This window comes from Canis lupus, chromosome 3 (assembly GCF_048164855.1).
Source record: "Canis lupus baileyi chromosome 3, mCanLup2.hap1, whole genome shotgun sequence".
NCBI lineage: Eukaryota > Metazoa > Chordata > Mammalia > Carnivora > Canidae > Canis > Canis lupus.
The window spans coordinates 38,121,739-38,149,475 of NC_132840.1; the positions used below are offsets into that span (position 1 = coordinate 38,121,739).

Here is a 27,737-nt window from a genome sequence, read left to right on the forward strand (position 1 = left end):
TGATCCATGGAGAAGGGTGAGTCATGACCATGATAGCAGTGTTACCCCATCCAAGCCAGGGTGGCCCCTGTGGTGGAATCTAGTAAAAAGGTCATCAGAACAGGTCAGGAGATGTCTGGTTCAGGAGATAATTGCTGGGCAATTCCTTGAACTCTGTATACTGTTTTTCCTCCATCTATAAAATGGGTGTATTCTCTGGGGTCATGAGGGTTAAAATTAGAGAATAAATTCTTCCATCAGTTCACTCAACCAATGTTGATGGGGACCTGCTCTGTGCTGATGTGCTGGGGGACAAGGAATAAATGAGACATAGGCCCTCCCTCAGATTCTGTAGAGGAACCATAAGTAAACAGAAGCATAAGCACACAATTCAAGTCTCCAACATATATTTTCATGTATTGACTCACTTGAGTCATCTCAGGTGAGGTGGAAACATATTATATCTATTTGACAGATAAGGAACTGGAGACAAACCAGGCCAAGTGATTTGCCCTTCCTGGTATTCCCACATGACCTTGGACATGATTCCATCACAGTCTTTAAGCATGTTCTGTTAGGGTTGGAGGTTCAAATGCTTACTGTTTCCCCCTAAATTTTAAGCTCCCTATAGGCAGGGCTAACTTATAATTAGCTTATTGACCACCTGCATCTAGCCCCAGCATGGCATATGGTGACAGAGGGCTGGTAAGCAGAGAGTGCAGTGGGGGGAATACAGCTAGAGGCTCTGGGGTGTTAGCCAAGTGTGGGATTGGCTGTTCACTTTACATTTGTTATTGGTTAATCTACTATAAAAACTCGGCACTGTGGGTATTAATATCTTTATTTTATAGGAAAAGTGCCAGAGGCTGACTTATGGGATTCGCCCGGGGTCACATTGAGAGTAATCTGAAAAGCTTCACACTTGGAGATAGGCAGGGAGATATCATTTGTTGGTGGGCCACTGTTGATGGGGGTGAAGCGGATGGGCACAACCCAGGGCCAGAGGAGTTCCTGCAGAGCATTCAGCCGTTCCCCAGAAGCATCTTTATGTATCAGGGCCCTATCCTGCTCCCCAGTTTCCATCAGTATCTTCATTCTTTCTGCTAAAGCAGCTACCTGCCCTGCTGACTCTCAGCGAATGCTCGCTGAATAATGCTCAAATGGGAGAATGCAGGTAGGAAGCACTCATCACCAACACTGAGCTCCCACTGCATGCCCAGGCACTGAATGAAGCCATTCACTTATGCTTTCTCTTCATTCTTGCAATATCACGAGGAAGGAAGCATCATGGCGGCCCCAATTTTACAGAGAAATCGAGGCTAAAAGATGGTGGGACTTAGTCTGAAGTCACCAAGTTGGTAAGTGAATCCAGGCCCGTCGGGTTCCAATGCCTGAACTACCAAACCACTACTTTGCAGTGAATATATGTGCAAATGGATTGTGGCCCATTGTGACCTTGGGGAAATCCCAAACTTCTGAAAGTGACAAGGCCATAGCAGTATTTGCTCCTCAGGAAAGAGTGTTTTCCAGTTACTTACTGATCTGACTTTTTGTGAAGTAGCCCTCTGTCTGCTGGCTCCCCTAGCATGGTCACAGAGCAGATATAAGGTCCCCACTGGATCTAGCTATCTTTGGGACCTTGAAGGCCAAATTTGAGGGTATGAATTAGCCCCAAACCTAAGGTCTCTTCCATGGTAACTGCTGAAAAAAAAATCCCTCAGGAATCTCAGCATAATGTGACCTAGAGGTCTTAAGAAATCAGGCCAAATAGAGGAAAGAACAATGGATAGGAAATCAGGACATGACAGTGTCGTGAGTCAGCAGTGTGGAGGTGGCTGCCAAAAGAGATAATGTAAACTTTGGTTGTATCACTAGGAGCATAGTGTCAAATAAGTAAGGTGATATTGCACTTTTTCTGTGGCCAGACTAGAGCTGGAATGTGGGGCTGAGGTCTGGTTCCACATTTCCAGGTGGTCATAGTCAAGCCGGAACTTGTTCAAAAGCTCAGAATCAGAACACAGAAGGGAATGGTGTTGTCATCCATTTTGAGGCTGAAGGCCCTGCATTTCTTTCTCCTTCCTGAGGAAGGGAAGTGGGGAGGATGTGGGGAGAGCGGGCTTTGGAGTTTCCCTAGGCAAAGCCCTAGATTTCTTCTGTCTGACCCCCAGGGGAAAATGGGACTCAAGTGAGGAACTAACAGGAAGCAAGGGGTAGATTCAAATGGAATGATGCCTTTCTACCAGTTAAAAAGTCAGCCAAATAAGGAAATAGTTTTGAAGAAAAACAACAACAACAACAAAACCCAGACCAGCAAAAAACTCAAGCAACCTCCTCTCTCTCCTCTGCGTGACCCTGTCCCAATCACCTTGTTTTCCCAAGCCTTAGTCTCCTTGTCTGGAAGGTGCACGCATGTACCTGGGGTGGGGGGTGCATGAGAACCCGATGTAGGCTACGGGAGTGTGCAGGTGATGCTCATGAGCATGTCCCCGACTTGGACAGTGGGGATTTAAACTGCAGCTTGGGGCAAACTTGCAGCCCTATTTTAACTGCTTTGTGCCTTGATTGCCTCGGGTGCAAAATGGGATTAATATGTGTAAAGCACTCCGACTGAACCTGTCGATACAGTTAGCCCTCATGATCATCATCATCGCCGTCACTCTCCCTACATGAAAGTGAGCATCATGGTATCTAGAACATAATAGATGTTCAGTTCAAGGAATGCTTCCTTGTTCTCTCCGCCCCCTGGCCCTTCCTCCAGGGAACCCCTCCAGAGTGTCTCTGGGATGCTAGGTTCTTCTAATTCCTTGGCTTCTGGAGAATGTTTCCAAGTAGTACAACATCCATTTATATCAGATTCCAAGGCAGCCACCGGCCTCCGTCTTAAAACGTTTTTATTTCACTAAAGCAGAACAAGGAAAAAGCTAACACTTTAGAAGTTTGCCATTGTTAACAGAGGACAAAATGCTTCTGTCTCTGCTGCCTCATTCCCTCACAGTATATGACTTGGCAGGCAAGGAGCACTCATGGGGAAACTGAGGCTCAGAAAGGTTCAGTGGCTTATCTAGGGCCACTGACACCTGAGCGAAAGGGCCAGGACTTAAATCCAAGGCTTTCTGACTCTAAATTCTGAACACTGGCATTTACATTAGGCATCGCCCAGACCCTGGTGCCCAGCCCCCACCTCCTCCCACTCTGGGATTGTGCTCCAGGAAGCATGAGGGGGACACTCAGAGAGGCTGCCAATCTTGAAGCCAGATCCTTGCATTGTTAGGAGGACCAAGGAGGAGAAGGAGGAACCTGAATCCTCATGTCTTTGCCAGGAGCCTGAGCTTCTAGAGCTGGTTACCTCGCGTAGACAAGACCCAGAAGCAAGCAGCCAACATCAAGGGGCCAGTGCTCCTACCAGCATTGCCCATGGACTGATAACACTGCACCTATGCAATGGCCACTAGCAGCATGTGGCTCTTGAGCACTTGCATGAATGATCATTTTCTCTGTTTTATAGTCCTCTCTGGGCGCCTGCCTTCATTGCACAGTTGGCAAGTGGGGTCACTGGGACTTGAACCCATCTTGTCTGCACCAAAGCTGGCCCTTCGCCGCCACACTAGCCTCTTGTCCTGCTCTCCAAGGAGTGTCTATACACCTTCGGAACCCAGACAGGTGATTGGGTCATGTCTGCCTGTGCACAGGGGCCTCCCTTCCTGCCCGGCTCCACCTGGGCCCAGCTTTAGTAGCCACCTGTGTTGTTCTACTGATAACAGTGTTTGCTCTTCCAAAGCCAGGACCATAAAAGGCAGCTTTCAAAGTCACTGCCGCAGAAATGTCAACACGAAGAGGAGGCCAGTCATGCTTTCTGAGGTGGAATGTCACCTTTGGGCTGCCTCAAAGGCTTTGCCAGAAAGACCTTCATAGTCCAGAAGCCTGGGGTCTAGACTCGCTTCTACCACAAAGACTGTGCTGTCTTGGGCACATTTCCTGCTTTCTCTGGGCCTTCTTGTCATCAGAGTAAGGAGAGGGCTGAACTTGAAAACCTCCTCTATCCCTAAAGTGTTTAGCATCCTCCACTCTCCATCTTGGGGGGCAATACTCGGACACTGAATGTAATGTCTGTGACATGTTTTATGCAGCAATCTTCAAAACAAAACCACCTCAAAATCCTGGACCTAGATTTTAAAAAAAATCTCCAACAATGTCTCCATTGAAACGGTACAGCTAATCACTAATATATTGTAAAAAGTGATTTTGTGATTTTTCTCCACATATGAAAAAACGACCCCCGTCCCTGACACTGGGCCCAGAGCCCCAGAATATAAAACCACAGTCAGACCACTAGGACTCTACAGAGCTCAGGTGTTTGGACAAATTGCCCACACTTGAGAACACAGGGCAATTTTCTCAACTTTTAAAATGTTTTCTCCCTCCCCCCTCCCTTTTCTGGGGTTTTTGCCCTTGCTTGTAACTTAAACCACAAATAAAGCTTTAAGCCTCTGGCTGTGAGGAGCAGCGAAGTGGTTGCCAAGAACAGCATAGCTCACGTGGGCCCTTTTTCTGCCGCTCTGGAGAACAGCTCTAAGAGAATAGCAGAACATTGGTTTTTCTTTCTTCTCTAATTGCAGAAAATGCTGCCTTTTGTATGGGCTGGGGAAGGGGCAGATTGGATGCTGATTTGTGGTGGGCAGAGAGAGATCATCTGCTTTAGGTGAATCAGAACCCAGGCATGGTAGCCCCAAAGATTCACATATCTCTCTTAGAGGAGCCCCCTAATACTAACTTCCATTCAAGTCCTATGGTCTAGAACCTACTTGGTCCCTATGGGCATGCACTGCATGTCTGTGGTTGAGTAAATGCACTCTACATTCTTTCTCACTGTCAACACTGGGATGAGTGTTCATATCCTCATTGTGGAGCTGAGGACATCAAGACTCCAAGAGGCAAGCCAACTCATTCAGGGTCATTCACACGGTTACCCGATAGGGTTGGTGTATTAGCCCAGTTTGGCACCAGCCGGGACTCTTAAGCCCATGCTCTTTCTGTGGCTGCCTCAGTGACATGGGCCAAAGAAACACTGTGTTCTCAGCTCACAAATGAAGCCGAGGCATGAAGGACTAGTTGTATGGAGCTAGACTTCTCTTCTCCAAGCACTGTCTCCCACGTCTTCCAAAATTATCCCCGTGGGGATGATGCTTACCACAGAAATGCCAACTCAACCCTCTTTCCAGCTGCCTGCTGGACATCACTGCCTAGATTTATGCTCAGTTCTGTGGACAGTACATAGCCCACAGGTGGTGCTTACTGTTAGTTGAATAAATAAGTCAATGAAGGCCCACAGATACTATCCAAATCTAACTCATCTTATCCACTGTTGAATCCCCAGTGCCTTGACAAGGCTTAGCAAGTATTTGCCCAATGAACGAACGAACGAACGAACGAATGAATGAATGAATGAAGGCATTTCCCTTCATCCACCCCCTACCTCACCAACAGTTTACCTTCTGGATTGGCTATTTCTGCTAAAGATACCACCATCCCTCTCCAATTGTTCAAGCCAAAGGCCCGGAACTTCCCCCTGGACACTCCTTCTCCTACATGGCCCCTCAAATGGGTTACCACATTCTTTCGATTCAGCCTCTGATCTGTCATACCTATCGCTTCCTTTCCAAATCTGAACTCATGAACTACTTGCTTTCATTGTTCAAAATAAGAAACAAAATCCCAACTTAAACTTACTTAAGCAAAAAGGGGAGATTTAAGTGAGAAGAATATAGGAAGAATCACAGAATTGAAGATAAAACCAAACTACCAATGCCCAAGGAGGGTGGGTTTGGCTGGAACAGGGGGCTCTGGTTCTGACAGCTCTCTCATTATCTTTCTTCTACCTCCCTTTTCTGAGTCCCTTGCTGTACTGGCTTCATTGTATCTCGCTGGCTCTCTCTATATCATAGGGACATGGATGTCTGTGGGCTCCCATTTATATAGCTTTAGGATCAGAGTGGAAAAAGTCTCTTTTTCACATACTCCAATAGGATAATTCATAAAGGAGTCCAGTTTGCCCAGTGTGGCATATTCCCCACCCCCTGGCCCACCCCGCCCCAGAGCAATAAGTGGGGTTAGCAGCACAGAGAGTGCCTCTGTGGGAATTAGAAGAAGGCATCTTATCCTCTGGGTGCTGTATCTCCATAAGTACAACAGAGCATAGGCTGGATTCCAGCTTCCATTTATCCTGCCTTCCAAACAACCTTGTTCAGGGTACAACCTACACAACCATACATGGTAGACCTGGCTGTCAGTGGAGGTGAGGCTGACTACTCTCTTTAGCCTGGTTTGGATCAGATGTCCACACCTGGCCCATCACTACTGCTAGAAAATCAGGGTCATATAAGTGATCTCACTTTCCGTTTGGACCACATGATCACAGTAGAGGGAAGGTTAGTGAAGGAGCATTTTTTTTTTGCAAGAAAGGAAGGTAGCACATCCATATATTCCAGGAGAATTATATGATCTGGAATGTGTCTACAACTTCCAAACCTGATCTTCCTATTGGTTCCCTTTGTTGATATATGGGACCATCTGCCCAAATGCTCTGGCCAAAAACCTGGGGGCTATTCTTTATTCTTTCCCTTCCCTTGCAAATATTCTCCTGAATATGTTTCAAATATCCTCTGATCATCTCTCCATTTCTTCTGCCATTTCCTAGATTAAACAATTATTACATATTGCTTGGCCCATTACCATGCCTCCTAACAAAAATATCCCCAAATTCATCCCATCCCTCCATCCACAGCACTTTATTAAGTGACCTTGCTGTTCTTGCCACAGAGAAGTGGTGTCTATTATTCCACTCTTTGAATCAATGATTGGTCAATGAGACATTAGGAAACATGACATAAGTAGATGCTTGAAAAGTGCTCATGCATCAGGCTTGCTTTCTCTTCCTGTTCTTGGTAACCCTGAAACCACTACCTTGCAAAGAAGCCCAGGGTAATGACAGACATGTGGCCCAGTCACCCCCTTTGCTCCTCCCTAATATACAGTGCCCACCAGACATGTGATCAGCCCATGACCTGATTGAAGAACTGCCCACTCAACTCATGGACTCGAAAGCAATAATGAAATGGTAGTTGTTTTAGGTCACTACATTATGGGGTGGTTGATTATACAGCAAGAGCTAAATGATCCACCAGCCTTGCTCTCTTCACAGTCTTCTCCTTCTAGATTGTATCTTCATGCTTATTCTGTTATCTCCTTGAAATGCAGGTCAAATTCTATTACTTCCTTCTTCACAAGACTTTGATAGTTCATCATCTACTAAACAGTGAACAATTTCATTTAATGTAGTAGTCCAAATGCTCCAGGGTCTTCAACCTATACCCTCTGTCCTCTAGACCACTGAGGGATTCAACACTCCCCTAACATTGGATCTACGCTCATACCTGAAGGAAATGACATATAGGATGCATGTGGTTCCTTTTTTTCTAGAGCATCATTCTCCTTTTCACCTTTCCTATTTTCACAAGACCCAGTTCAAAAGCCCTGGCTTCTGGAAACTTCCATCATGTCTCCCGTTTCAGTTCCATTGATTTCTTATCCCTCAATTGTTCTAGATTGGCTACCTTTTGAAGGCAGGGACTTTTTAATTCTTCTTAATTTTAACTTATTCCTTTTTTTTTAAGATTTTATTTATTTATTCATGAGAGGCAGAGAGAGAGAGAGAGAGGCAGAGACACAGGCAGAGGGAAAAGCAGGCTCCATGTAGGGAGCCCAACGTGGGACTGGATCCCAGGTCTCCAGGATCACACCCTGAGTGGAAGATATTAAACCGCTGAGCCACCCAGGCTGCCCTAACTTATTCCTCTTAATCTTAAACTTACTAATTTCTTCTTTGTAGCTTTCCCCACAGCACCTAGCAGAGTGTCTAGAACATGAAAAGGCTGATAAAAATGCTAGAAGTCTCTAAATGTCTTCTAGGTTTGGAGGAGGTGCATGGCCTGTTGATGCAAAAGATGAAATGCTTGAGTGTAGACTTTGAGGCCAAACTGCATAAGTTTGAATTATAATTGAAGGAAATGTTGCTATTTAGGCCAAGGTTAGTGAACTTAAAAATGCATTTTATCCCCCATGCAAGTTCTCAAAGCTCTTAAATACCACCTGAGGTTGAGAACTTGTGTGCTAGAGGTATATATCTATAAAATTTCATATAAAATATGAATAATATCAATATAGATTTATATATATCTATATATATATATTTATTTCATGGGAGGAGGTGTCAGAGTTAGCCAGGGAAGTAGGGGTGCAGTGGAATCCTGGTAAAGGGAAGAACACTTGAAAGGCAGCTCAAAACTTGAAAGGCAGCTCAAAACAGCACGCTTCCCTGGGGGAAATGAAGTTTAGTGTGGCAGGAGCTCAGGGCTTGTGTAAAACGAGGCAGGAGAGGTAGATGATGGGATCAGATAATGATCTGAGCTACAGAATTGATCTGGAAGGTGGCTGGGAGCTCTTGAAGGATTTAAGCAGAAGAGGGACACATCACAATCAGAATTGTGTATGTCAGAAAGATCATTTTGGCCACTACAAGGCTGACGGATGGGAGGGGCAGGGACAGGCACCAGAGACAAGCATAGCTAGGAAGCTGTGTTAATTAGTCCAGGCCAGAGGGCTATCTGTTGCAGGGAGCAGCCATAGGGCTCGAGAAGATGGGCACCTGGGATGTATATAAACCATGAGAACCTACAGAACTTGTTAATCGATGGGGTGGGGGTAGCAGGGAGAGGGAGGGATTTAAGCCAACTCCTTAACAGGTGAGCAGCTATATGCCGAGGAGGAGCTGCCATGGCCATGGGCTACAAACTGTCAGCTTCCTGGTATCTCTGTGCCTTTGCAGGAGCTTCTTCTTCTTCTGAGGACCCCCTTTCCTCACTCAGTTCACCTCCCCAATTGCACTTTTTCATCTTACTAGAACACCTTAGTAGAGGTGGCAGGTTATCTGTAAGCCACAGCTTGAGGGTAAGAAGCCCTTGGCCCACCTGGTCTGGACACCTGACATTCCTCATCCAGGGCAGAGGCCCACTGGCCGCTCTGGTCCTTGATGTCAGTCATGGAGCCTGTGTAGGTTCTGTGGGACGGCAGCCTGGTGATGGGGCAGGTCCCAGGGAACCGCCTGTCCATCGACGAGCCAACAGCAGTTGCCCCTGGAAGTCAACAGGGAAGTGGAAAGGGAGAGAGACCCAGCGTCCGTGGAGGCATCCGCCCCAGGACCTGTGCCAAGGTGCACAGGGCTTTCCGGGTGAGGATTTCCCCTCGTGGAATGGGAATAGCAGCTGAGAGCGAGGGGAGATAGAGAACGGCCTGTGCTTTCCAATAGCGCTTCCTCCTGCAGCGTCTTATTTATTTAAGCTTCATAACAACCCTTGGTGAGCATGTGTGTGTGTGTCCTCGTGCACGCACACACACACTTTCTCTGACTTACAGATGAGAAAAATACAGACACAGAAGCTAAAGGACTTGTCAAAGGCCACCCAGCTAGTAGGAAACAGAAGGTGGGTGGGGAAGAGGGTTGGCCACGAGTACATCTCTGTGGGTCTCTAAGGTCAGGGGTTATGGACTGAGGAGGGTTCAGCGGGGCGGGAAGAGTTGTCAGGGTTTCCTGGGAAAGTCGGAAGTCTCCCTGCTGCTGTTCTTTCTGTCCCTTTGGCAGCCGGGCCTCCACACCCTGACTGCAGGCAGGTCCCGATGCACAGTGGCAGGGACCGATGGTTCCCAGTGGTGGCCGCTGGCATGTCCTGTGGCCATCTGCAGCCTCCTCTCCTGCCACTCGTTCTTGCCTCAACCAACCCCTACACTCAGGCTTTTGTCCTGTGCAAATGCTTTCTTATCTAGGGAGCAGGCGATGAGGAGATAGAGAAGGAACCTCATTCCCTAACGACATTCTCCAAAAATGTCACCTTCTCGAAAAGGTCAAGGTAATACATTAAAAAAAAAAAAAGATTTTCTTAATTTATTCATGAGAGACACAGAGAGAGAGAGGCAGAGACACAGGCAGAGGGAGAAGCAGGCTCCATGCAGGGAGCCCGATGTGGGACTCGATCTCCGGTCTCCAGGATCACGACCTGAGCCAAAGGCAGAAGCTCACCTGAGCCACCTGGGCACCCTCAAGGTAATACATTGTGTGGCAGTAAAACTACCCAGGGAAGAGTGTGACTGTGGGACCTGGACATGGCAGAGAAGGTGCATCTCATGTGCAAGCTGCCTGGGTCATGCGACCACGCCTCTGCCTGTGGTGCTCCCCGGAGGGCCCAGGCCAGCGCTGTGGAAGGAGTCTGAGAAGGGGACGCAGGAGGCTAGGGAGAGGGCAGTCAGTCCCTCATCTGGCCACTGGTACCTCTGCGTAGGATTACAGGCCGCGACGTGGGTCAAGAGCCCAGTGTGGGAAGAGCAAGACGGAGGAGGATGGGCATGAGGAAGAGGAGGGGAAGTGGGACAGGAAGGGGGGCGGAGGAGGTGAGGGGAGGGCTCATGGTAGGAACCTAACTGCCTGTAATAACAATCCCTGGATCCCTCGCAGCTGCTGGAGGAGCCCGGCTTGCCCTTGGGACAGAACAGAGGGGGCAGCGCTTCCTCGGAGCCTGGAGGCCTTGCAGTCTCCAGCCCACATCCAGGGAAGCTGGGCAGGCACTAGGCGGCCTGGGTCTGCCATCCCCTCTCCTCCCCTCTCCTCCCCTCTCCGCTGGCTTCGGGGCAGACCCTGGGAAGCCTGGGTCCCTGGGCCCGGGTCTCAAGAGCCAGCGCAGCGAGGGTCCAGGTGGGCAGCCTGCCCCGGAAGCCGTAGGACTGTGACTCAGAGGAGAAGCTTCTGCTCGAAGGCTCTTGCCCTGCAGCGGTTCGGGGGTGTGGGGCTGGACTAGAGGACTAAACACTCGATTCTAAAATTGCATAGTTGGAGGAGAGGTTGTGTAGAGACTTAGATGTGAGGGAACCGTGAGCCGCCGGTGGAGACCCTCCTTCACCCCAGACACCGCGTGAGGTGTGGAGCTAAGGCAGTGATGATCGAGGCCCCTGTGGCTTGCACGCCCACTGCGTGCCAGGGCTTTAACACCTGCCGCCACCGCCACGAGGGAGGCCCGAGTACTCGCACCTAACCGCCGAGGAGGCTCAGCCTGTCAGACCCTGAACCCAGAGCCCCCCAGCCCGCCTCTTCAAGCCTCCTGCTCTCCCGCCGCAGAGGGAGACCGAGGAGGGTGAGCAACTCGTCACAGTTGAAAGCACCTGGCAGCCGGTAGCGTTGGCAGCACAGCTGAGCCCATTTACAGGATTTCCAGGGTGTCGCCAGCTGCCAGAGCCCTTTTCTCAACTGGTGGCAGCTTCTTGCCTTTTTGCAATGCCAGGTCACAGTTGACCCTTCCAGAAGGCTTTCCATGCCCTGGGCTGTGGCTTTGCTCAGTTGTCTCCCAGGGCAGTAGTGACGGTGCTGATGGAGTCCACATGCTGATGGAGATGACAGGAAGGGAGCAGCCAGGAGGGAGGAAGGAAGGGCCAGAAGCGCCCGGCGGTGGCGGGTGGGGCCTGTAGGGACAGGGCAGGCTCAGGGTACTGGCTTCCTTGTAAACACTGCAGCCCGCTCTAAAAATACCCCTGCCCTAGACAGGGCATGCTGAACTGCTCGGGTCTCCTCCAGAGCCTTCCCAGGGGCCTTGGGCCCTTTCCTGAAAGGTCAAGGGGGTGGGAAGAAAGTTGACTTGTAAAGAGTAGGATTTCCTTAGCAAGGAAAGTATAACAGTATTTCCTTCCTCGGCAAAACAGGAGAAGGACGCTCTGAGGGTTTTAGCAACAGCAACAACAATAAGGAGCAAAAAGCATTTGTTTGTTTGTTTGTCCCAGGCCCTTGTGCCCTCTGTCACAGTCAGAGGCCGGGGCCTAGCTCAGGTCCACGGTGTGGACCTACATTCACAGCCTGGGTTCAGGATCTGTGAGAAGGCCCCTGGGATGGAATCTCCAGCTGTTCCCTTTACTGGGTGTGGGACCTATGACTCAACCACTTGATGCCTCAGTTTCTGCAATTATAAGAGGGAATTATGATAGTGTCGGCTTCAGTCAGGTGTGAAGAGGATTAAATGAGATGCTATTTATAAGGCTCTTAGTACAGTGCCTGACACATGATAAATGTCCAAAAAATGCTTATTATTATGGCATATGGGAGGATATAGCTCTTTCCTGACTCTAAATTAAGACCTAGTTTAAAGGGAAATTTAGAAAGTAGGCAAAAAGAGTGGTATGGATAAGAAGAGGCAGAAAGGGTCCGAATCATAAAAATCCCAAATCTGTTATTTGACAGAAGTAGTTCCGGGCCAGACACAGTATTAGCAGCTGCCTGTGGGTTCAATATAAGACAACTGTGGGATGAGACCACTAAAAATCCTGAGTAACTCTAAGTCTGCCCCACTAGGAGTTAGGAGAATAAGGCCTTTTATTTATTTATACAGCATTTTGAAGTTTGGAAAGCCTTCTCAAAGGGGGACACAGACCTGAGCAGACCACTGCCAGAAGGTTGAGCTTCATGACGGGGGCATCTTGACGCGTGTGTGTAAGCGTGTAGCCAACCAGAATTCATCCTTGGGTGGTGGCAAAGTTCTGCATCTTTAGACCAAGCCCTCGAATCCAAGGACCATGGGGAAGAGGCCCAGGCGGGAAGAGTTTAGCTTGGCCCAAAGAAGAATCTTTCTAACCCTGGGCCATCCAACATGCTAGACACTAGCCAAGTGGGTCCACTGAAGACTTAAAATGTGGTTAGTCTGGATTTCAAAGACTTAATTTAAAAAAGAAAAAAAATATCCCATTAATCACTTTTTTTTTTTACTGGCTCCATGTTGAAATAATATTTTTAGATCCATTGGGTTCATTAATTATATGTCATTAAAATGAATTTGGCCTGTTCTTTTTTTACTTTTTTCCTGTGGCTTGCAGTCTCTTTCTGTCGGGCAGTGCTGTGCTAACCACTGAGTTTGTGCAAGAATGGAACAAGCTGTCTTAGCAGGTAATACGTCTCTCATCACTGGGGATGTTAATAAAAGGTGTTGTTAATGCACTCATTCGAATAAGGTGGATAAACCCTGTAATCTCTCTAGTTCTGACTCAGCTATGATTCTCACACAATGCTCTGAGGAGCACTTGTTCAGAGGACCATGAATAGATGTGTTTTTGTTTTGTTTTGTTTTTGTTTTTAAAGATTTTGCTTCTTTATTCATGAGAGACACAGAGGCAGAGACACAGGCAGAGGGAGAAGCAGGTTCCCCATGAGGAGCTCGATGTGGGACTCAATCCCGGGACTCCAGGATCATGCCCTGGGCTGAAGGCAGATGCTCAACCACTGAGCCACCCAGGCGTCCCATGAATAGATGTTTTATAGGAAAAAAAGATTGGTGATCAATTTAATATGGAAAATTCTTGGGCAGCCCAGGTGGCTCAGCGGTTTAGTGCTGCCTTCAGCCCAGGGTGCGATCCTGGAGACCTGGGGTCAAGTCCCACATCTGGCTCCCTACATGGAGCCTGCTTCTCCCTCTGCCTGGGTCTCTGCCTCTCTCTCTGTGTGTCTCTCATGAATAAATAAATAAAATCTTAACAAAAAAAAAATTCTTGGTTGATGAAAACCCAAGTTCCTTTACACTAAGATTGCTCAGAACCTCCTAGACACAAAACTACACTGTGGGTCTTTATGACAGGGACACTTTCACAGAGCACGCTCGGGAAATAATTCATTTAAGTTTGTTCCTTGGGAATCGCTGTCCTCAAATTCTCAAAAGAACAGGGATTCCGGGGTCAGACATCCCTGAGTTCAAATCCTGGCTCACATCCTAGGTGACCTGAGACCTGTGATTTCACCATCATCAGCTGTAAAACGAGAGGCAGCACCCTCACCCCTCAGTAGGGCATTGAAGGTTACCTTGTAAAGTGTATGGGAAATGCAGTGCCCAATGCAGAGCAGCTATTCCACAAAAGGTAGCTCTCACTGACCACAGCCCAGCCCAGGGAGAGAAGAGTGGCTTCTCCCAGCGGTGCCAGCTCTTGAGTCCCCTGTCCCGGCCCTAGTGGCTGACCTCACCTGTCTTCCCTAAGAAGCCCCGAATAGGAAATTCAGTTCATGGCAGGGAGGAGGGAGCATAGGAAGAAGCTTCCTGAGATCTGGTGTGATTTTACAGGTCAAGTTGGTTCCCAACGGGAGACAACCCTTCCCTTGTCTCTCCCTCCCCTCCTCGATGCTCCTCTGGCAGCCATGGCCAAAGGAAGCCTGGGGAGGCCCAACAGGTCCCCCTGGGCTCCCCTCCCCAGCGCACCCGGCAGGCAGGCCTTGGAGCCCAGGCGGAGGGACTGCCCTTCTCTGCGGCTCCAGGCCAGAGGGGGAATCCTCCGGTCTCCTGCAGCTCTCAGAGGGAGGGAGGGCGACCTTATAAATAAACAGCCTATGCCAAGGAAGGGGGCAGGTGGAGGAAGAAGAATCCGTGCAGTTTCAGCGCCTGGGCCAGGCTTAAAGGCCACCTGGCTTAACCCTTACTGGCCATTCCTGGGAGGAATTGCCAATCGGTGCAGCTTCCCCAGAAATCCACGCAGGCCTTTAAATAGCCCTGGGAGCCAGGGCGTCCCCAGTGTGTCCCTGGCTGGATTTGAGCCGAATCCTGGCCCAGGACTGACCTTTCACAGTTTACAGAGCGTGTTATCTCTGGGCTCAGCGGAGCCTCACAGAGCTCTCCCCAGAGCAGGGAGGTTTATTATCACCCCCTCTGATAAATGAGGAAACTGAGGTTCAGATTTTAGGGGACTCGCTTCTGACCACAGAGCTGGGGTTGGGTCTGGGCATGACTCTCTGTGTGAGATCCACACATATTCTGACGCCAAGTCCAGAGAGATCAAGTCCATCACCCCACAGCGTCTTCCAGCACGGGTCTTCCTTTGTGCCCTGCATGGAGCCTCCTGCTCTGGCTGTGGCCCATTTCTCCTCAGGGAAGCCTGCATTTCAGGGAGGAGTGAAGGTCAATCGAATGACTCTACATAATTTTTGAGTGAGTGAAACCACTCAAAAAAAGTGTACATCCTCTATCATTCCATTTATATAAAACTCCGGGCCATGCAAATAGTCACAGAAAATAGATGGGGGTTTTGTTTGGAGAAGGGAGCCACGAGGAAACCTTTGGGGCGATGCATTTGTTCACTGTCTTGGTGGTGCTGATGGTTCACAGGTTCCTGCACAGGGAATTGTGCCCTTCCAATATGTGCAGGTGGTTGCATGTCAATGATACCACCATAAAGCTATTTGAAAAGAGGAGATAAAAGGATGAAGGAGGTTGCCAGGCATATCATAAAGAACTCTGAGACGTTTTAAAAAACAGAGACACAGAGTTCCTTAGCACATGGGGAAGAGAGAGCTTCTTTCCCTAACTGGAGAGATCAGGAAAGAGTTCTTGGAGAGGGTTCTTTGAGACTTCCTGGCTTGAGGTCTGGATAAGGAGGCTTAGGTGAAGAAAGAGTAGGGGTGGAATATGTAGGTAGAATGTGCTTGGGGAATAGGGAGTGGAGTAGTCTCCCCTGCAACCCCTGCCCCACTTTTTCCCAATCTGCAGAGTCCTGTTAAAATGGCTGCAATTCCCTCTTTTCTGCAGAATGGGACATACGCCCTACTTGGCAGGCAGCTGGTTTTGCTAATAAGATTACTGCCCTGTCCCTCCCCCACCACATAGCTCATCCCTCAGGTCTGTTGAGACCCCTGCCCTCTCCAGTTTCTTCTCTGAGCTCAACTGCCAAGTGCTGGTTGGCTGGGCCACTGACAACCCTAGCTCCCAGGGCCCTGGGCCCTTCATATCAGCCTCTTCCAAATCCCACCAAAAGAAGGAGGTTTGGGGTGACCGGTGTGGGAGTGCGATGGGATCCAAGGTCCAAAATGAAAATACCTCCTTTCTCTTCCATACCCTTTGGCTTCGTAATAGACGTGACCGCCAGAGAATTTTAGATAATGAGTTTATTAGAAAATATTACAATAAAGCAGTAGGAAATTTGAGAATTGTTACAATGTAATACTGATTAGTTGGTTAATTTGCTCCCCCATCAGAATTCCAGTCATTGGCCTTATAGTTTGTAAAACATTAACTTGGGTTTGGATGATTCCATTATTCATGTCTTTACATAAGGGACTATTCCCATGACATATGAAACCCACATATGAAATTGTGGGCTAGCTCTTGCTTTTTAATTTCCTTGGCATGCTTGTTGATTTTAAATTGCCCCTTCTCCCAAAGTTTCCTTATTAATTAAATAAACCAGGCAGCCACATTCCCTGTATCTAATTCAGCGCTTGAATGTAAGCTTAGTTCTGGAGTCGGCTTTCCAACCTTGGCTTAAGGGACATTAGTCACTCGGAGTAAAATGTGGCATTTGAACAGCTGCTTTGGGCTTTCAGAGTCCAGGGCCTACAGGGTTGGAGAAAGTGGGGGGAAGGAACCAGTATTTATTTACCGAATACCTACTCTGTGCCAGGCACTGGTGACTTTATGAAGAGTATCTCCTTCGATTCTCTGAACAGCCTGTAAAGAAGATGTGTTCTTTTTGGTTTAAGATCTGCCCTCTCTGGGCACAGCATGGTATGAACATGTCAGACACCACACAGCTTATGAGTAGTGGAGCTGAGACTTGGACTCAAACATCTGATTCTAGAGTTCATACTCAAACATTGCCCTGTATGTACCTCATTTAACCCTCCCGTCCCCAAGACATAGGTACTGTTATTATCAGATCTGTTTTCCAGATGAGAAATCAGAAGCTCAGGAAGGCACTTTTCCCAACACGAACTAAGTGCAGGTTAGAATTCTGTGATCCTGGGCATGTCACGTCCAACTGTTGTCCACCTTTCATTAGTTCAACAGACAGTGGCAAGTGTTTATTCAATCTTAGGGACTGTCTTGTCCTCAGAGATGAAAAGATGTATGGTTGCCTGGTGGCTCAGTCGGTTAAGCATCTGCCTTCGGCTCAGGTCATGATTCTAGGGTCCTAGGATCAAACCCTGTATTGGGCTCCCTGCTCAGTAGGGAGCCTGCCTCTCCCTCTCCTCTGCCTCCCTCACTCATGTTCTCTCTCTTGCTCACTCTATCTCAAATAAATAAGTAAATATATATATATATATATATATTTTTTTTTTTTTTTTTAAATAAAAGATGTGGGTCCTTGGGTGGCTCAGCGGTTTAGTGCCTGCCGTCAGCCCAGGGTGTGATCCTGGAGTTCCGGGATCGAGTCCCATGTCGGGCTCCCTTCGGGCTTCTCTTTCTGCCTGTGTCTCTGCCTCTCTCTCTCTCTCTCTCTGTCTCTCATGAATAAATAAAATCTTTTTTTTAAAAAAAGAAAAGATGTATAAAATAGGGCCCCTGCTTTTTAAGAACCCATCATCCAGGGAGGAAGGAAAACATCTCAACAGCAATGAGAAGCATGTTTGCGATGTGAGAGGGGCTCTAACAGGGATATATAAAGAGCTGTCGGAACTCAGGGGAAAAAGCCTCACTCTGCCTGCTGAAGTAAGGAAGGGAGGCTGTAGGGAGGAGGTGACATGCCCCAATAATTAACTGTATGCTCCCCAGACAGAAAAAGGGAGGGAGGTACCTGAGGGAGAGAGACCACCAAAGGCATAATAGCAGCTCATATATTGATGCCTACCTACCACTTCTTTCACTACTGTCTCTACAATCTCCAAACAACTCTGAGTAGGTATTATTATTCACAGGCACAGAGAGGTCTTGCCTACGCACCTGTAATCTCACAGCCACTTGCCCATGATTGCACAGCTGGTAAGGGATCAAGCTGGGATGCAACCCCAGGCAGCCTTACTTTGGAGCCCACATTCTCAGCCACTCTGCTTAGAGGGTCTGGGGCCACTGGCCAGTAGTTCTTCATGGCTGACACAGGCAATGGGACTGGCCACATAAGCAGGAATTAGGTCCAAAGGGTCTTCCTTTATTCATAAGGCCTTACTTGTTCTTGATCCAAGGACCCTGGATCTCTTGGGATTCATAAAAATAATAATTCCATTGTGTGCATGTGTGTATGTATGTGCGTGCATGCACCTGGGTGTGTGCATGCTGAGGAGTGACATCCACCTTTCTCTGTAATGATACATCAGTTTGATTTGCTATTAGATGGAACTATGTCTACTGTAGGAATATTTGGTGTCTACGATCAATGGGATTTTCTTGGTGTCCATGTCAGTATTTGAATCCTTGTTCATTTTCTGCATTCCCTCTCCAGATTGGGAAGCCTGGGAGGACAGACCTCTTGTCCACCTTCTTCTCCACCATCCCCCAGTACACAGCAAGTGCCTGGCACACAGTAGTTACTCAATAAATATTTGTTGAGTGAATGATTATTTGTTGAATGAACTCTGGGCCTTTGGTACATCACTTATGTGGTGAGTTAACAAATCTAGTTTGGTCAGTAAAATATTTCACAGTATTTAATCGATAAGGATAGGAGGGAAAAACATTAGGATCTTTTTGAAGATGAAAAATGTAGAAATTATTAACCCAGATTAGTGGTTTATAAAATGAAGCTATGGGATCCCTGGGTGGCTCAGCGGTTTAGCGCCTGCCTTTGGCCCAGGGCACAATCCTGGAGTCCTGGGATTGTGTCCTGCATTGGGCTCCCGGCATGGAGCCTGCTTCTCCCTCTGCCTGTGTCTCTGCCTCTCTCTCTCTCTCTCTCTCTCTCTATCATGAATAAATAAATAAATAAATCTTTAAAAAAATAAAAATAAAATGAAGCTATGCTTTTGAAAAAGCTTGCCTTTTGGGGTTTCGATTCAGTGGGTCTGAGGTGGTGCTTGAGCTCCCCAGGTGATTCTCAAGTGACCAGGTCAGTGTGTGGGTATGACACCTGTGAATCCCTTCCTGTTCTGTTTTTGTCCTTTTTCTCATCTCATTCAGTTTGTGCTTGAACTCCTTGAGTAATGGGAACTTACTACCTCACAAAGCAGGCTGCCCAGCCCATTGTCACAACGGCAATAACAATAATGAGACATCAATACAGTGAGCATATACTGAGCACTCCTTATGTGTAGGCACTACACATATGTTACTGAATCCAGAGGCCAGGCATTATTTATCCTCATTTCATGACGAAAGAAACTGAAACTGAAGTTTAGTGGTTTACTCAGTGTCTCAGAGGTGGTGAGGTGCAGGGCCGGAATTCAAGCCACCCTGGCTTGTCTGCCCATGTGCTTGCCCAGGCCCTTGGAGCGGGTCCCGGGTGGTGGTGGAGGCATTGGTGGGGGTAACTCCTGGGGAGGAGGCCGAGGGGAGCCAGGCCTGCCACATCCGCAGGCCCGGCCCAGGCTCCAGACTCTGCTCCGCCCAGGCCTCTGATCCTCCCCATAGAAGGTAAACCCAGGCAGGATCCCATGAGGGCTGGCTGGGCCTGGTGTCCTGCTGGTTTCAGTTTCTGAAGGGCCCAGCCCTAAGCAAACACAGGCGGGGAGGAGAGTTCTGGAAGCCTTCCCAACAGATAGCAGATTAACTCCCTGCTGCCTGGGAGCCACCCACAGCGTCGGGGCAGGGCTGGGTAACCAGCGGGCAACCTCCGTGGCAGTCCTCAGGTCTCTACAGGCTGTCAGGACACCCCTGGCTTCCCAGAGCCACCTGAAGCCTGAGAAGGCACACTCTGACCTGCCAAAATGCCGTGACTTCTGGGCAGCTCAAGGCTCCAGTTCAAGCCAGGCTCTCTCCAAGACCTCTGGGCCTAGGGAGAAGAGGCTAAGGGGCCGCCCCAACACCACCCTCCAAATATGGAGGCATCTTCCTGCCTCAGCGGGCCTCTTCCCTCCCTCACTAGGGCATTCCTGTTCCAACGCGTTTAGCAAACCTCTTTGAATGTTTGTTTTCTTTCTGAGAAAGAGGCTGAGGGACATTGCCAAGACCAACATGAACTCAAAACACAGGGCATTCTCTGTCTGTCGGGCATTTTTCTGGACAGACAGACCTAGGTCTGAAAACCAGTCCTGCTACTTCCTAGCCGGTGACCTCTGTGTATATTTCTTAATCTCTCAGAAAAAATGGGGATAGTGATACTTATCTTTAAGATATGTTCTGAGGAATAGATTAGATAGATTATACATATTAAGTACTTAGTGCCCTCCATCAATGACAATTAACATTATCGTTAATTGTTATTATAAATGACTAATAACCCACTCAGGATTATTACTAATGCTACTGTGAGCATAAGTGTGAAAAATAGGTTCAATTAAAAATTTTTACTGAGGGAAATAGTTTTATAATAGGTAAATAAAGAGGAATAACACTGGGTTAAGAAGTGTATACACATGGTCTCACTTAATATTCAAACAGCTTCACAAGACAGGTGTTATTATCCCCATTTTACAGAAGAGGAAGTTGAGGTTTCTGTAGGTTAAGTAACTTGCCCATGTCTCCCACTGAGTGAGTGTCTGGTGTCCAGGCCTCATTCCTTCATGTGCCCCGCAATACCCACCACATCACACCTGCCTGTCTTAGCAGTGATGCCTCTATCTGCAGGGAATGCCTCCCCCGCCCCTACTCTCCTCAGCTTACAGGAGGACAAGCCAGCTCTAGAGACCCCCTAAAAGCCACCTGTGCCAGGCAGCTTTCTGAATCCTCTCCCTCCTCCCCTTGTAGAACTAAACCCTCCTGCTTTTGTTCTCCTGGTGCTCGCAGCATGTGACTACACACGCTTGGGGGTTATGTCTCTCCTCCAGGTAGTGTGCTCCTCTGAGGCAGACACTACACACATTTTTTCATTTTAGGGAGAGTCAGTATGTGGTTGTGGTTAAGGACCCAGGCTTCCAAGGCCAGGCTCAAACCTTCGCTTTACTGCTTGCTGGCAGTGAGGCTCGAATAAGTGACTTAACCTCTCTCCTGTTTCCTTTATCCATAAAATGGAGATTAACATTAGTGAAAGGAAATAAAGGGAAAGGAGAGAAAATGGGTGAAAATATCAGTGAGGGTGACAAAACATGAGAGACACCTAACTCTGGGAAATGAACAAGTGGTAGTGGAAAGGGAGGTGGCTGGGGGGTTGGGGTGACTGGGTGACGGGCACTGAGGGGGACACTTGGCGGGATGAGCACTGGGTGTTATGATATATGTTGGCAAATTGAACTCCAATTAAAAAAGATTTTTTTTAAATGCTTAATTGAGCCACCAAAAATAAAAGGATAGTCATGAGTCATTCGGATAGAAAAACTACTTTTGACAACCAAGGCCATTATGTAATTTTATAATAAAGGAAAGTATGAGACCCCCCCCCCAAAAAAAAAAAAACCAATAAGGTTAGCCTCACGAGGTTGCTGTAAAGATTGAATGAGTTAGTATAGACAAGGAAGACAGGATCACCGAAGGTCCTGAATTTTGCTTATTAACAGAAAATGAGACATTAAAAGAACACTACTGAACATGCTAGGAAGCATCAGGAGACCTAAAGTCTCATCAAGAATCTATCTGTAACTTAATGGGCTTAGTGGACTTGGGATTGTAATTCTTCTCTCTGAATTTATTTTTCTTTCTGCAAAATGAGAAGTTTGGCTCCCACAGCTAGATGGTCTTTGACGGGCGATATTCACTGGTATTGATGACCAGTTCTTTGCCTATAGGACTTTTACTTGTGTCATGTTACAGGGTGGGGATCATACTCAGAAACCAATGACTAGTTCACCACTGGAAGCACAAAGCTCACACACTGGTAGAAGCCTGTGCTAACCATGATGATTGCCAGCTTTTACTGAGCACATACTACTGCTTGGCATTGGGCCAAGTGACATCATTATCTTTTTTTTTCTTTTTTCCTCAAGAACCTTATAAAGAAGGAATGATCGTGATCCCTCTATTGCAGCTGAGATAACAGAGGCTCGGAGGTTGTAAGTCATTGGATGGGGAGTAGAATCCTCATTCGTCAGACTCTAATTCCCTACTGCCTGAAAGAAACCTCTCTGGAGCATGCCCATTCAAATACCTGTGGGGACAAGGAGCCCTTTATTTTTCGAGTCAGTCCATTTATTAAGCATCCCAGGAGCTGAAAAGTACACAGCTGCCATTTTTACATTAGCTTCCTGACTTAGGACTTGGTCCCCAGGCAGACCTGATTGGCTGGAGAATTGAGGGAATGAAGATTGTAAATTCCCCCAAGGGAAGTCTTTGGAAGCAGTTTCCAAGAGGGTCATCAGAAGACAGAAGCCCCCCCCCCCCTCCTCTCTGGACCTGACCCCTCATCCACAGAGTCCCACCCAGGTGTAGAGCTGGGGGATGCTAAAATATTCCAATCCAGCCTAGGTTGGTATTTGGCTGAATTCAAAGCAGCAGAAATTTATGTCTATAATCACCGGCTGATTGAGATGCATTCCTTTGGGGTGGTGTTTGAGGGACCATGAGTCAGGGAACACATTGACAAAATGTTTGGAGCAAATCAGGACTGCAAACCTGAAGGGAGAAATTGGATAGAGGATGACTGACTTTCCCTGGCTTTGTTTGGTTTGCCCCCTTTTCAGAAACAAATATCCTGCTTGAATAGCTCCAGAGACTCATCAATTCCAACAGGATGAAGTCTAAACTCTTTGGGGTGGCATTCAAGGCCCTTTGCTATCTTGTCTCAGCTCAGCCTTTGTCTCTTCTCCCACCATATTCCCAGGCTCATTCCCAGCCAGAGAATTCCGCACAGTTCCCTGGATACTCCATGTTTGTTCCTATCCCTGTGCCTTTGCACATGCTAGTTTGTCTGCCTCACAGCGCACCAGAAGATGTCACTTCCAGGTGACATGAGTCTTGTTTCCTAAAGTTTTGAATTTCCTCTTCCACTCCCAAGACTTTTCCAAGTAGTCCCTGCACAGAGAAAAATCTTCGTTGCCTCTTTGGAATTATAACTAAATACACAAATAAACAAGTTAAGGAACATCAACTGGAAATATTGAGAGTTAGGGCTCTGAGTGGCTCCCCAAAGCATTGTGGAAAACCCCAAACTCCTAGGGCTGAATATCAATGTGGTTTGGAAAGTCTTACATTGCTACGACACTAATTTAAGAATGATACAAGAATGTGCTTTTTTAGATTGGACAATTTGTTTGCTCTGTTGATGTTATGCTAGATTCCAACAGCAGGACTGAAAGGCATTGTTAGGGGAAACTCTACAAGCTTTTCAGGAAGTTAGCCAGGGTGGGGAAGCCTTCCCTGGGGCATTCTGAACATGCCATTTTTATCACAGGTTTCAATGTGTAAAGGAGATTCGGAGCCCCATTTTCTTTTTCTTTTTTTAAATTTAAATTCAATTTGATGCACATAAACAGTATTATTAGTTTCATAGGTAGAATTTAGTGATTCCTCAGTTGCCTGTTACACCCAGTTCAGAGCCCCATTTTTCACAACAAAATGTTAGCATAAAGTAAGGTGACCATCTGATCTCATTTGCCCAGGAAATTCTGGTTTTCACCCGGTATCCTGACATAGTTATCAGTACTTTCCTCTTCATTATCAAGTACCCCAGTGCAGAAGATAAATTATATGTCACTTTAGCACTAGCTAACCCAGCTAGAGCTTGGCTAGGTGGTTGCTTTCCTAAGGCTTTACCATCTATTGGATGCAAGTCCCCTCTTTCAGACTCAGCCTTTGATCCTTCCTCTGTGACAGAATTAATAGCTCCACCTGTGCACGCTCAAGGCATTGCATGCTCACCTTCCCCCACTTCTCCCACTGGATGTTGGGCCTCCACACCAAGGATCACGATACAGACTGGGTATCTCCTTGCATAAATTCTGGGCACAGCAAGTTCTTAATAAGAGGTTGTGGCGTGCATTATTTTGGAAAAAGAAAACAATTGTCTAAGAGGTTTTTGTTTTGCTTTATTTTATTTGCAATCATCAAAAAAAAAATAGAAAAGTCTTTATAAGAACTTAATGAGTCTTTAGACAAGAACACTGAACAGTAGATATGAATATAGAAGTCTTCGGGATCCCTGGGTGGCGCAGCGGTTTGGCGCCTGCCTTTGGCCCAGGGCGCGATCCTGGAGACCCGGGATCGAATCCCACATCGGGCTCCCGGTGCATGGAGCCTGCTTCTCCCTCTGCCTGTGTCTCTGCCTCTCTCTCTCTCTCTCTCTCTCTGTGACTATCATAAATAAATAAAAATTAAAAAAAAATTTTAGAAGTCTTCAAAAGGGAGGTCAAGAAATGTTGAGGAAGTGACAAGAAGTGTCCAACCATGACTTTTTATTGCTATTGTTAAATGTTAAAGTCAGAGCAAGCCTCTTTGGTAATCCTTTAAATTCAGATTTTGAATAGTGATTCCATTTGCTCTAAAAATAATTGGATTTATTTTCACTCTTCTTTATCCTTCTTAAACAATTACGTATTACTTTTTTTAATGTGTATGTTTTTTCTTTAATATATATATATATTTTATTTTATTTTATTTTTTTTAGAGAGGGAGAGAGAGAGAGAGAGAGGTGGGGAGGGGAAGAGGGAGAAAGAGAGAGAGAGCAAGAATCAAGTTGGCTCCACACCTAGTGTGGAGCTTGACCAGAACTTGGTCTCAGAACCCTGAGCTCACAACCTGAGCCAAAATCAAGAGTCAGATGCTTAACCGACTGAGCCCCCCATCAATACAAGTAATACAGCCCCCACTATGTATTACTTTTTGATAAGAAAAGTTTATATTGGAAAGGATACAAATGTTGAAACAAAAAAATTTAGTTTTCAAATGCTTTGAAAATCATTTGGACAAATGCTTTTATTTTATATTTCAAAGCCAGGGGTAAAGAGGTGGTGGGTGAAAACTAAGAAACTAACAGAGGCTCAATGCCTGTCTGATTCTTTTGGACTGATGAAGGGCTTTGAGCAGGGACACTCTTGTCTTGCCATACCTAGAGTTCGAATATAAGCTTCATGCCTCAGTAAGACTTGCTTGGATGAAGTTAAACTCTGCATGGCCCCAATGTAAAGAAGTCAAGGAGAAAATCTGCGTGTGGATAGGGTTGGCATTGTGGGCTTTGGAGTCAGGCCAGCAGGGCTTCAGATCCTGAGGCCTCACTCGTACCTGACCTTGGTCAGGTGACTTAACTTCTCTGAGGCCGAGTGTCCCCCAACTTTGAAATGGGGCTAACAGCATGTTTCTTGCAGGAACCGATGAGGTTTAAATGAAATAGTGTTTGTAAAGCACTTACCAGTCTCTGGAAGTAGTAAACATTCCATAAATTACAGGCATTCTTGGTATAATTATTATTGTTACTCTACTACCCAACTTGTATGAAGGAGAGCTTATCGATTCCAAATATGAACTATTGCAGACAGTTCCCTCTGCTCTACTACTCAGATGCTAGTCCCGCAAGCGGCTTAATTTAAGCTTGTGTCGGAGGAGGTGGTGATTGAACTTGGAGTTATATATAGAGGAGCCTGTGTGATTGGCTCTCTTGTCACCAGGCATTTTCCTATGTTCCTAGATTCCTTGATATTTGCTTTTTTCTTTTTTTTTTCTTTCTTTCTTTTTTTTTTTTTTTTTTTTTTTTTGGCTTGGGCTTTGCAAAACTTCCTGGTGGGTAGTTTTAGTCATCCTTCCTAGCAGTTTGCAAGAGTATGTTATGAAGCTAGAGATAATAAAAAATGTCCTGATGTGTCAGAAAAAGAGAAAAAGAAGGAAGATGGCTGCCATTTCATTCACTTAAAATATTGTGGTTACTAGTTCTTTTTTAAATCTTATGGTGACTTTTTTTTTTTTTTTTTGGCCTCCACAAAGACGTCCATCTGTCATTGAAAAAAAGCAACCATGGTACCCTGGCATTTACAAAAGAAATCCACTCTATCAGGCATTCACCAACTCACTTGATATATATTAGGGGCTATCTACTGTAGTAGGTACTGTGCTAGGCATAGATGTGCAGGTTATATAAACTGTTCATGGAATACGAACTCAGACCTGAGTTCAAACCTCAGCTCCTTTTAGTCCTATATATTTGATCTTGCACGTGTTAGCCACTTATTCCTCTGAGCCAGCTCCTTCTTCCAAATTTCCTATCTCAGCTATGACATCATGATCATCTTCTCTCTCTTTTTCAGAACCTTAGAAATTATTTATTCTCCTCACTAACCCTCTCCCTAATGTCCAATCAACCCCCCAGTGATGCATGATTTCATTCCTAAATATATCTTTGTCATTAGCATCACCTTTAATCCATTCAACAGATATTAACTGAGAATCTGCTATGTCCCAGCCTCTCTGCTGGATATGAAGGTACCTGTCCCCAGGGAGCACTCAGACTGCTCAGGTGCACCCATGAACATACAATTTCCCTACAGTGAATGGGTGCGATGAAACTAAAGACCCTACTTTTACTGCACACCTAATCACTGCCAGACACTGTTCTTTGTGCTTTAAATGCATGAAATGATTTAATCACAATAACCCTAAGAGGTAAGTACTCTTATTACCTTTACTTTGTAGATAAAGAAACTGAGGCAACAGGGTGAATAAGCAACTTGTCCAAGGTCACATGGCTAGTTAGCAGTGGAGGAATGATGCAGTGTCTTAAAAGCCAGCTTCATACCCATTGCTGTTAACCACCACTGAACTCCACCATTAATAGAGGCTAATGTTACCTCTGCTTGCAGGGATGGGAGAAAGTGTTCAGGGTGCCATAAGAAGAGCTTCTGACCACACTGAAGGTCCTTCTCTGAGCTCTTGTCTATGCTGAGCCTTCAGTGGGAGTAGGGGTTAGCCAGAGCAATTCTCTGCTAACCCACTGCCATCCCATTCCCACTGCCATCACTCACTGCCATATCCCTCTGCCATGAGCCCTAACCTCAACCAGCCTCTTCACTGGTCCCTCTCCCTGTTAGTCTATTCTTTCCACCTGTACTACAGTGAGCTTTCTAACCAAATCTTACATTTTAGAATATCTTCCCATCATCTGTGGAAGAAAGTCTCAACCCCCTTGCAAGAACACTGCGTAGCTTTCAGCTTTGCTCGCAGTTCTCCCTGACCTTGGCCACATGGAAACACTTGTGGTCCTCTGAAAGAAACATGCTCACTTCTGCCTGTTTTAGTGGCAAATCCCACTCTTTCGGCTCCTGTGGATCCTTCCACACTCCGCCCCTTTTGGGGATGACTTCCTAGATCTCATAGGAAATGTGAAGTACTAGCAATGATAGGCTCGTCACCCCAATACTCTTAATTTTAGCTTCTCCCACTGAACTGGAACAGTTGACTTTTGAATCTGTTTCTTTCGTTATACAGTAAGGCCCTTGAAGAGTATTCGCCAACCCCTAAGATAATTTGGCACCCAGTGAACTTTTAGAATGAATGAGTGAATACATAAATGAAATAACGAGTATTGAGAATAAAGACCACTTTTATGTCTTTTTATCTGTTGTAGCTCATAGTATAGTGCTGAAGACTGGATGTGTCTAGTTAAATATTGATTCTCCTCTTACACATCTATGGGGTACAGTCATGCCCCCAACAGCACCATGAAAGGGTAAATGCCATCCATAAAGTCAAACACATGTTATGAGGAAAGCATTGGACAGGTGTTGAGGAGATCTGGGATTGTTGTCTAGGCCCTATCACCAATTAAATATGTGGCCTTGGGCAAAATGTTAACCTCTCTGAGCCTCCATTTCCTCAGCTGTAAAACTGCTATGGAAAGTCCAAGAGGGCATGGATGCTGAAGAACTTGGTAAAGAGCTGGACAAGCCAGTGGGTGTCAATGGCAGGATTCCTCAGCTAATC

At 46.6% G+C, this 27,737-nt stretch overlaps 1 long non-coding RNA gene across 1 annotated transcript; it reads left to right on the forward strand.

Moving 5' to 3' along the window:
- The first annotated feature begins 8,675 nt into the window (after positions 1-8,675).
- Positions 8,676-18,334, forward strand: LOC140624726 (uncharacterized). Its single transcript, XR_012024208.1, has 3 exons — positions 8,676-10,132; positions 12,937-13,006; positions 18,250-18,334. It is a non-coding gene; the product is annotated as an uncharacterized lncRNA (long non-coding RNA).
- Positions 18,335-27,737: the final 9,403 nt, after the last annotated feature.